This window comes from Lissotriton vulgaris, chromosome 7 (genome assembly GCF_964263255.1).
Source record: "Lissotriton vulgaris chromosome 7, aLisVul1.2, whole genome shotgun sequence".
Lineage (NCBI taxonomy): Eukaryota > Metazoa > Chordata > Amphibia > Caudata > Salamandridae > Lissotriton > Lissotriton vulgaris.
Window position 1 is genome coordinate 58,849,616 of NC_141695.1, and position 8,210 is coordinate 58,857,825.

Here is an 8,210-nt window from a genome sequence, read left to right on the forward strand (position 1 = left end):
ATGATCTGCATTAACAAATGGTGAGCCTGTATCCCCGAGCTGAGTTAAAGGGAACTCAAAACTGAGGTCACAGTGTGATCAGATTATGGACAATGAAATCACTTCTGTGCTGCTTCATTCAGAGACTTGGACAAAGCATCAACTACATGCACATAACAGTGAATCTATTTACCTTCATCTTGAATGTCACAGAATTCCAGCTACAGAGACTACGGAGGAAGCACACGTGTCCCCAGTACACATTCTTTTCTACTGAAAGTCTAGATGGAGGGGTCATTAGAAAGGATTGGTATAAACCTGATTTTGCTTAAGCCTTAGAACACAACGCATGAACCCTGTAGTGCACATCACAAAACTGGAATAAACTACTAGCACATATTCTTGGCGCTAGCTGATAACCAATGCCTGTTGTGTGCTGCATCTGTTTGAAGAGGTCAAAAGAATTTGTGTTTAACATCCAGCATATTGATAGCATCAGTGCATTTTCTAGACAGAAACCTGTTTCAAATGAGCCAAACATTACTTTACTGGTGACATGGAAGCCCTGCAGCTGGTGGGAGGACATCTGCATGATGTGTGTGGGTGCAGACATAATAATGAGTAACACTGACACAACTCCATGAACACTACTATTAATACCACTTGTGAATAATCCATAAATAATGCATGTTGTAGAAGGTTAGCCTAAGATAGATTCTAAGCACTTACTGTGCAAACACCGCCATCAAAATATTGGTAAGTTGTACAACTACTGAGGATGAGGAGGCATTTAGAAGAGGAGAAGAAACATAGACCTATAACTTCACAATAATTTTAATCTTGCACACCACAGAAAAGGTTCGACAGCATCAATGGCATTCACATGATGTGTTTTCCATCCTCTCTCTCCCATCTTCTCTCACCTGCTTATATGAAGCTGGAGGCAGCATTCATTCTGCAGGAAGCTCCTCAGAGACACCGTCCCTGGAGCTGCAAGGACCAGATCTACAACTGCAAAATGTTACAGACTTTATACCATCATTATTTTGAAACACAATTAACATGATGTGTCCTTGTCATTGATGAACAATACACAGGGTAGAAGGCAGAGGATGACCTGAAGTCAGTGGTTATGTTTAAAACCATTAAGAAACAATTGTCTTAGGGTAAGGTTCACCAGTATTGATTATGTGTAAGGGAAACATGAAGTATTTTGAGAAGTCTTGACACTGATATCCCCTAGTTGACCATGTGACATATCAGTGAGGTTAGATTCCTCAGTTAGTTGACGTCCAAAGCTCCAACGGCTATTGCATATGAGAGGCCATTGACTTGCATTTACCCATGGATGTATTGGGGAGTGAGAATAACTCAAAGTGAAGCAGATGTGTACCGCTTTGATACAACCACTGATCCTAATCCTTTTAATGGTAGAGGATTTAGAAGGACTATTAGGCTGCCTCCAAATCAGTGTAGGTGCAGGGGCACAAGGCTATAATCAGAGGTGAGGGTGTAGGTGTATTATATATCAACAAACAATAACTGTGGGTCTACGTGAAACTAAGGTCTCTGTGTTCAAAAAAGTGTCAACCTTATTATTAAAGTACAAAAAGGGACTGATCACATTGTGATATATGTACCCATCAGTTTCACACTCTGAACCGCCCTGTTGTCATCATTTGGGCAATTTCACAAAGTGGTATGTCCACACTGTACATACCACTAGTCAAGACACAGTGGTAACCGGAAGCAGTGCTCAAAACAATATGTGTGAGTGAAAGTGTAAAAATAAAAATGGATAGTGGAAACACAAGTAATTTTAATGCAAGGCAACCACTTCCAAGATTAAAAACCAAATAGGTGCAAAGTAACAGTAGTTTTTAACAAATATCTACTGCATGTTATTGAAGGTCGACATGTTTCTGCAGTGAATTGACCCAACCGGGGTCTCCTGCTTCCTCAGGACCAGAAATCTACTTTGCGACTGCTTCTAAAGTGAGTGAGTGCAACAATAATATATATATACTAGCAGCCCGCCCCAGCGTTGCCTGGGGGTAATGAGGCTTTAGGGCCAACTGCCCGCCTTGGCCCCCGCCTGCCCCGACCCCCTAACACTCCTACATTGCCCCGAGTGGAGTGTGTTATCTTTCAGCCTCGTCGTCCTTCACCCACCAGCAGAGCGGCTCAGACCACGTCCCTATTTGAAATACCTGACAACCCGGATGTGACAGTTCATGAACACAGAGACTGATGCTGCCTGGTTTTGTTCCATCGTTCCTGTTTGCACACAAGTGAAGTGTGCCAATTACTTTCTCATATCTGTGTGTACAACTCCCTCCCGCTTGCACACGTGTGATGTGTTCCAGTTACTGTCACCTACATTTGAAATGTGTGAGGTTCCGCCTGTGTGCCCTGTTGTTCATCTGTGCTGCGAATGTTTTGTCTGGCCGTTTTACTGCCTTGCGTCACACATTTCAGAAAAGCAGTACCAACAACTGAGTCAGTGAATTATGATTTGGAACATTGCTACGGGCATGATTGGATACTTACTGCCACCTACTGGAGGAATGTTAAACTTTGATTTCGCCTGCACCTTCGTTACTAATGATTTCTCACATGGCATCCAAAGCAGGATACCACAGGGGGGGGGATGATGAAGAACTTACCTTTCCTTCTTCCTGCGAGACTTCATCACGCGCTGCCTGAGCTCCAGCTTGCTCCGGAGTCCTACTGCGTTGTAGGCAGCCTCACTCCTCCTGCATTCTCCAGCGCCGCTCTTCCTGTTGCTTCCACGCCGCTCCTCCCCGCGCTCCCGATGTCATGACGCAGACGTCGCGGCCGGCGCTAGTTGCAAGGGACTACTTTTATTTATTTAAACATTTTTAAAACAATGTATATTTTTTATTTTTAAATAGCCTATGTCCTTCTGCTTGCCCTGCGGTTTTCAATGATGTCTTTGTTGTTCGGATTGGTGGTGTACTTTTCGAGTTTACCTTGCCAAAAGGTGCAAGTTCTCTCTTTATAATAGTAGTATAGATATAAATAAATTGGGTATCACCTGAATAAGTCCTCTCACTGTTCTGTTAGAGTGATGCACAGGTGTTGAAGACACATATAGAGAGAAACAGAGATGATAGGATAACATATTATTAAAAAAGTTATCTCTCCTTAGTTTCAAATAAAGTCTAATAACTTTTAAGTTTGTACTATGTACAGAGCATATTACCCAACCATACATTAATTGGATACTCCTCTCACTCACCTGAAGAATGAGGGACCAGCGCCACTCCTCACCTGGCTACAGCTCAGGAATTGGGGACACCTCTCTAATTGAAATCATAAAAACGAAAGTGGGAAAACCCCACTGGTCAGCTGCTGTTCCAGGTCTGAGCAGAATCATCACTGAGTTTGCAAATCTATGATGATATCAATGTCTGGTCAAAGCCCTATGTTGTTCATGCTAAATCGCATCCCACTTGGCATTCTAACGTGGCTTCTTAATGAGATTATACAGTTATGAGCCCTTGAACCCCTGTAATAGGTAAAGGGGATTGTATATTCTGTCCGCTTCGCTTTTATTAAAAAACGGGTGCATGGATAGAAAGGCTATTACCATCAGGCTATCAAATTGTAAGCCCTCGCTCCCCTGAGGTTGGTCGGAGGGGATTAGTATTCTGTCTAACTCATTAAGGCCAACAGCACATATAGCTACCACCTCACCCAAAAGCAACGTTGTTACTTTGCCCTTCCACGACAACTCACTGGAGCAACAGGAGAAACTGAGCAAGTGCTTTTCAGAAGGGGTGACTTGTAGCGGGCGTGCGAGAACGGAGTCTTTTCTTATGCGCTCGCGGCGGGAGTGCCGAGAACCCGATTAACGTCCCGCCTCCAGCTAAGCGAGTCCGCTGAGCCCCATGCTGCTAGTATGCGTACCTGTCCGTCGGTGCACCGAACAGGCATCTGCGCTGTTCGGGGAGGCACCGAGGGACGGACATTTCCGTATTTTGTTACGTCCAGGCTGTCATGGTTACACGTCATTACGCGACGTGTTGATCCATTGGTCCTGGCCCTGGAGTCATCTAACTGCGTCCAGGGAGACATGGGAGTAGTAGTTTTTTGCAGTTGCCAGATGCGGTCTCTTGGTTACAAATACAGTAATCATACATGAATAGTAGCTTGAATAGTCAGCACTATTACGATCTGGCAATCAACCATATTGCAATCTTATTTAGGGTATTGCGATCTTTTTTTGGGAAATGCGATCTTTTTAAGCAAAATGCGATCTTTTTAGGAAAATGCGATCTTTTTAAGAAAAATATATAATGTGCACCAGGACACACTCGGTCTTAGACTCTGAAGTTATTATAGTGCCTAGTGCGGTAGTTGTTTTAGAAGTACGCAAGTATCCAGTCTCAAGCCCATTGATATTTACTGGGCAAGACAAAGACACAAAAGATACAGATGATAAAGGAACAGCAAGGGAATCTCCTGCCAGAAATGTGCACAATGTGCTGTTTATTAAATACGATATAGGCTTATTACTTGTGGGATGTAGTGTTCCTGTGTTACTAATGCGCTTCCCCCACAGAGTCAGAATGAATCATTATTATAGCCTGTTGGCGCTGTCATAACAAGCTTGTGGGATGGTCTATTTATCCCCTTCAGAGTGTATCTATGGCATTTCTCAGCCTGCTGAATTGTAACAAGCTTTGGATCATCATTTCTGGCACATATGGTTGGGGTCTCTATGAAGCCTGACAAATAGGTCGCTGACACACAACCGTTTGAAAAGGACCAACCCTGGAAGTCAAAGGGGACCAAGTTTTTATATTGCTGTCCATGGAATGTCTTCGTTTAGGCCATTTTTGTCAGTGTTCAAGCGATACACCCATTTCTGATCCAATTTGAATAGATGTTTATTGATGTCAGTGATGTGAGGTGGAATGCGTGGTTGCTCCAGAACAGTCCACGTAAAATCAGTTGGCTTAGGTCCTACCTCTAAGAAGTGATTCGTGAGGCACGTTGCCTGCTTCTTGCATCTGATTGTGCTCTTGTGTTTGGAAATCCTCACCTTGATTTTTCGCGTTGTCATACCAACATATTGTAGAGGGCAGGGACATGTAATCAGGTAGATGAGATTGGTACTATTACAGTTGGTAAACTGTTTCTGTTCCCACCGCCTGGATGTTCCAATGTCTAAGCTCGTCGAACGACTAGTCTGTGGGCAGGCTGCACAGTGTCCACAGGGATGGTGTCCCACAATTGTATGTAAATCCTACAAGGTCCCCACTTGGTGGACATTCTGGGGCGCCGGTCGTGTGTGCACCAGCCGATCTCTTATACTAGTTCCCCTTTTGTAAGCGAAAAGTGGTTCTGGAAGGGTATCTGGGCCAGTGTTCAGGATTTTCCAATTTTGGCGCACGATCTTCTGAATGGCATTTGACCTTGTGTTGAAGGTGTTCACAAAGGCTATCCTTTCATTTTTGGGTTTAGGGAGGGTAAGTTCTAGTAATGATTCTCGATCAGTATTTGAGGCTCGTTTCATGGAGTCCTTGATCAGCTTTTTTGGATATCTCTTCTCTCGAAGACAAACCTTAATTCCTTAGCGTGTTTCTGGAAATCCTCCTTGCTGGTGCAATTACGCTGAATGTGTAGAAATTGCCCAAAGGGCAAGTTATCCCGCAACGCTTTGGGATGGCAGCTATCGTATTGAAGCAACGAATTGCGTGCCATGGGCTTCTTGTATAGTTCAGATGTCAAACACCCTGGGGTTACATTGATTCGTAAGTCTAAGAAGGCCAGTGTGGAGGTTGAATGTTCACATGTGAAGCGCAGAAACGGGTTTTGTTCATTCAGCCACGAGTGGAAGGACTTAAGTTCGCTTTCGGATCCACGCCACACAATCAGAATATCATCTATGTAACGTTTCCAGACCCTTATTGATTGTAAGTAAGGGTTCATAGATGACAACACACAGTCCTGTTCTAATTTGTGAACGTACAGGTTTGCCAGGCTGGGGGCAAAAACGCTCCCCATGCTGGTACCTGACGTTTGCAGGAACAGTGTATCTTCATAACGAAAGAAGTTCTCTTTCATTGCAATGGTAGCCAGTTCCATGATAAAGGATACCGGAGTGATGGAGTCCCATTCCTTTTCTCGTAGGAGCATCTCGATCGTCTCTAGTGTGTCATCTTGCGGTATCGAGGTATACAGGGACTCGACATCAAACGATACCAGGATGTCCAAGGTGTTATCAAATTCAATATCAGGAAGCATCCTCAGAAGGTCTTTAGTATCCTGAATATATGTTGGCATAAGTTTAACCAGTGGTCGCAAAAAAATATCGACAAAAGTCGATAAAGGTTCCAGAAGTGATCCGATGCCTGAAATAATCGGGCGTCCTGGTAGAGGGCGTTTCTCTTTGTGAACTTTCGGGAGCACATAAAAATATGGCATCACCGGCTTCGAAGTGCAGAGAAAAGAAGCCTCGTTGGTAGTAATCCATTCTTCTGATAATGCTTCTTCCATAAGACATTTGATCGTATTTGAAAGTCTCTCAGTAGCGTCTATGGATAATGGACTATAAGAGTTCAAGTCCTGGCGTGGTCTCAGACATTCTTGTCTGTAAGTATCTGTATCCATAAGTACTGTGGCACCTCCTTTGTCTGCGGGCTTTATGATGACTGTGTCATCCTTCGCTAAGTTGGATAAAGCCTCTTGTTCTTTCTTCGAAAGGTTCATATATGGTTTTTCAGTGCCCTTAAACAGGTGCTGAATGTTGTGTCGCACTGCTTCCTCAAAGGTTATAACTTTTGCTGGTACGGTATGAGGCAGAGGCAAGAAACTGGAGGGTTTTCTTAGTCCTGTATTTTGTTCATTAGGAATATTTTCAGATTTCGAAAAGAAAAAGTGCAAGGGTGTAGGTGTTCCATACTGACCAGGCCCCTTGGCACTAGTTTTGTAATACCAGGTTTTTATCCAAAGCCTCCTTGATTCTCAGGTCTAGCTGATCAATCAGTAAATAGCTCAAAGTGAGAGATAACGTTGTTGAGATCCAATGCAGTAAGATCCAGTTATCACCATTGTATCACCACTTAATAACATCATGGAAATATATAGACATTATAATAGAAAGTGTCAGCACAATACACACAACATATTCAATTACTTAAAGTACCAACACTGGGCTTAGGTTGGAATCACAATAATCCGCTCAAGTTCATTATGTTGATCATCATCACGGTGCTACTCTCAGTTCTGTGTGAAGGCCACAAGGAGAATGACCCTTCCAATAATAGAGACCCCTATTACACTGTTGGAGCCACTAACTGATCACAATCTCTAGGAAGAGGGAATATAGGAATGTGGAATAAGGGTATACAAACATATATAAGAAATGCAGAATGAGTGTATTCACAGTCCCTTTAAATTTTCATATTATGTGTATCAAACAGCAGGACCCACCTGCTCAAAAGGTACATATAAAAGGAGAGCAGATCTTAGTACTCAAAGAGGTTAGACAGAAAACTGTGGTAACTATGGGAGTGGATAAAAAGGCAGATAGAACCACCTACTCAGTAACTCCTGAGGCGGGAGCCGAGAGGTTGTGTTTTTAATTTACACTTTAGAATTGTTCTTGTGTCACTTATTGTTTCGCGATATCCCACGCGATACTTTTAAAAACTGCACAGTTGCTACTCACCCACCTGAACCTGCCGATTAGGAGCAGAGCAGGGGCGCTAGGCCAAACCGGGAACTGCTGCCGAAAACCGCCACCTCCAGCTTAGAGGTATTCGGAGGGGCAGCGGACTAGTTGTTGGGCACAGTCAAGATAAAAGACGTCCAGTTTCTCCCCCTACCTTAATACCACCTAGTCAGTAACTCCTGAGGCGGAAGCCGGGAGGTTGTGTTTTTAAGTTATACTTAGAATTGTTCTTGTGTCACTTATTGTTTCGCGATATCCCACGCAATACTTTTAAAAACTGCACAGTTTCTACTCACCCACCTGAATCTGCAGATTAGGAGCAGAGCAGGGGCGCTAGGCAATACCGGGAACTGCCGCCGAAAACGCCGGCGCCATCTTAGAGGTATTCGGAGGGGCAGCGGACTAGTTGTGGGGCACAGTCAGGATAAATGAGCACTTCAGACTGTACGCGCAGCAGATGCGCGCAGCGGTTGCGCCGATGGCGCACCGAAGGCATGCCAAGACCGTCTGCGCCCGTCCACGCCTG

At 44.0% G+C, this 8,210-nt stretch overlaps 1 pseudogene; it reads right to left on the reverse strand.

Moving 5' to 3' along the window:
- LOC147700718 (uncharacterized) overlaps positions 1-4,017 on the reverse strand; it is a 64,700-nt pseudogene extending 60,683 nt beyond the window's left edge.
- Positions 4,018-8,210: the final 4,193 nt, after the last annotated feature.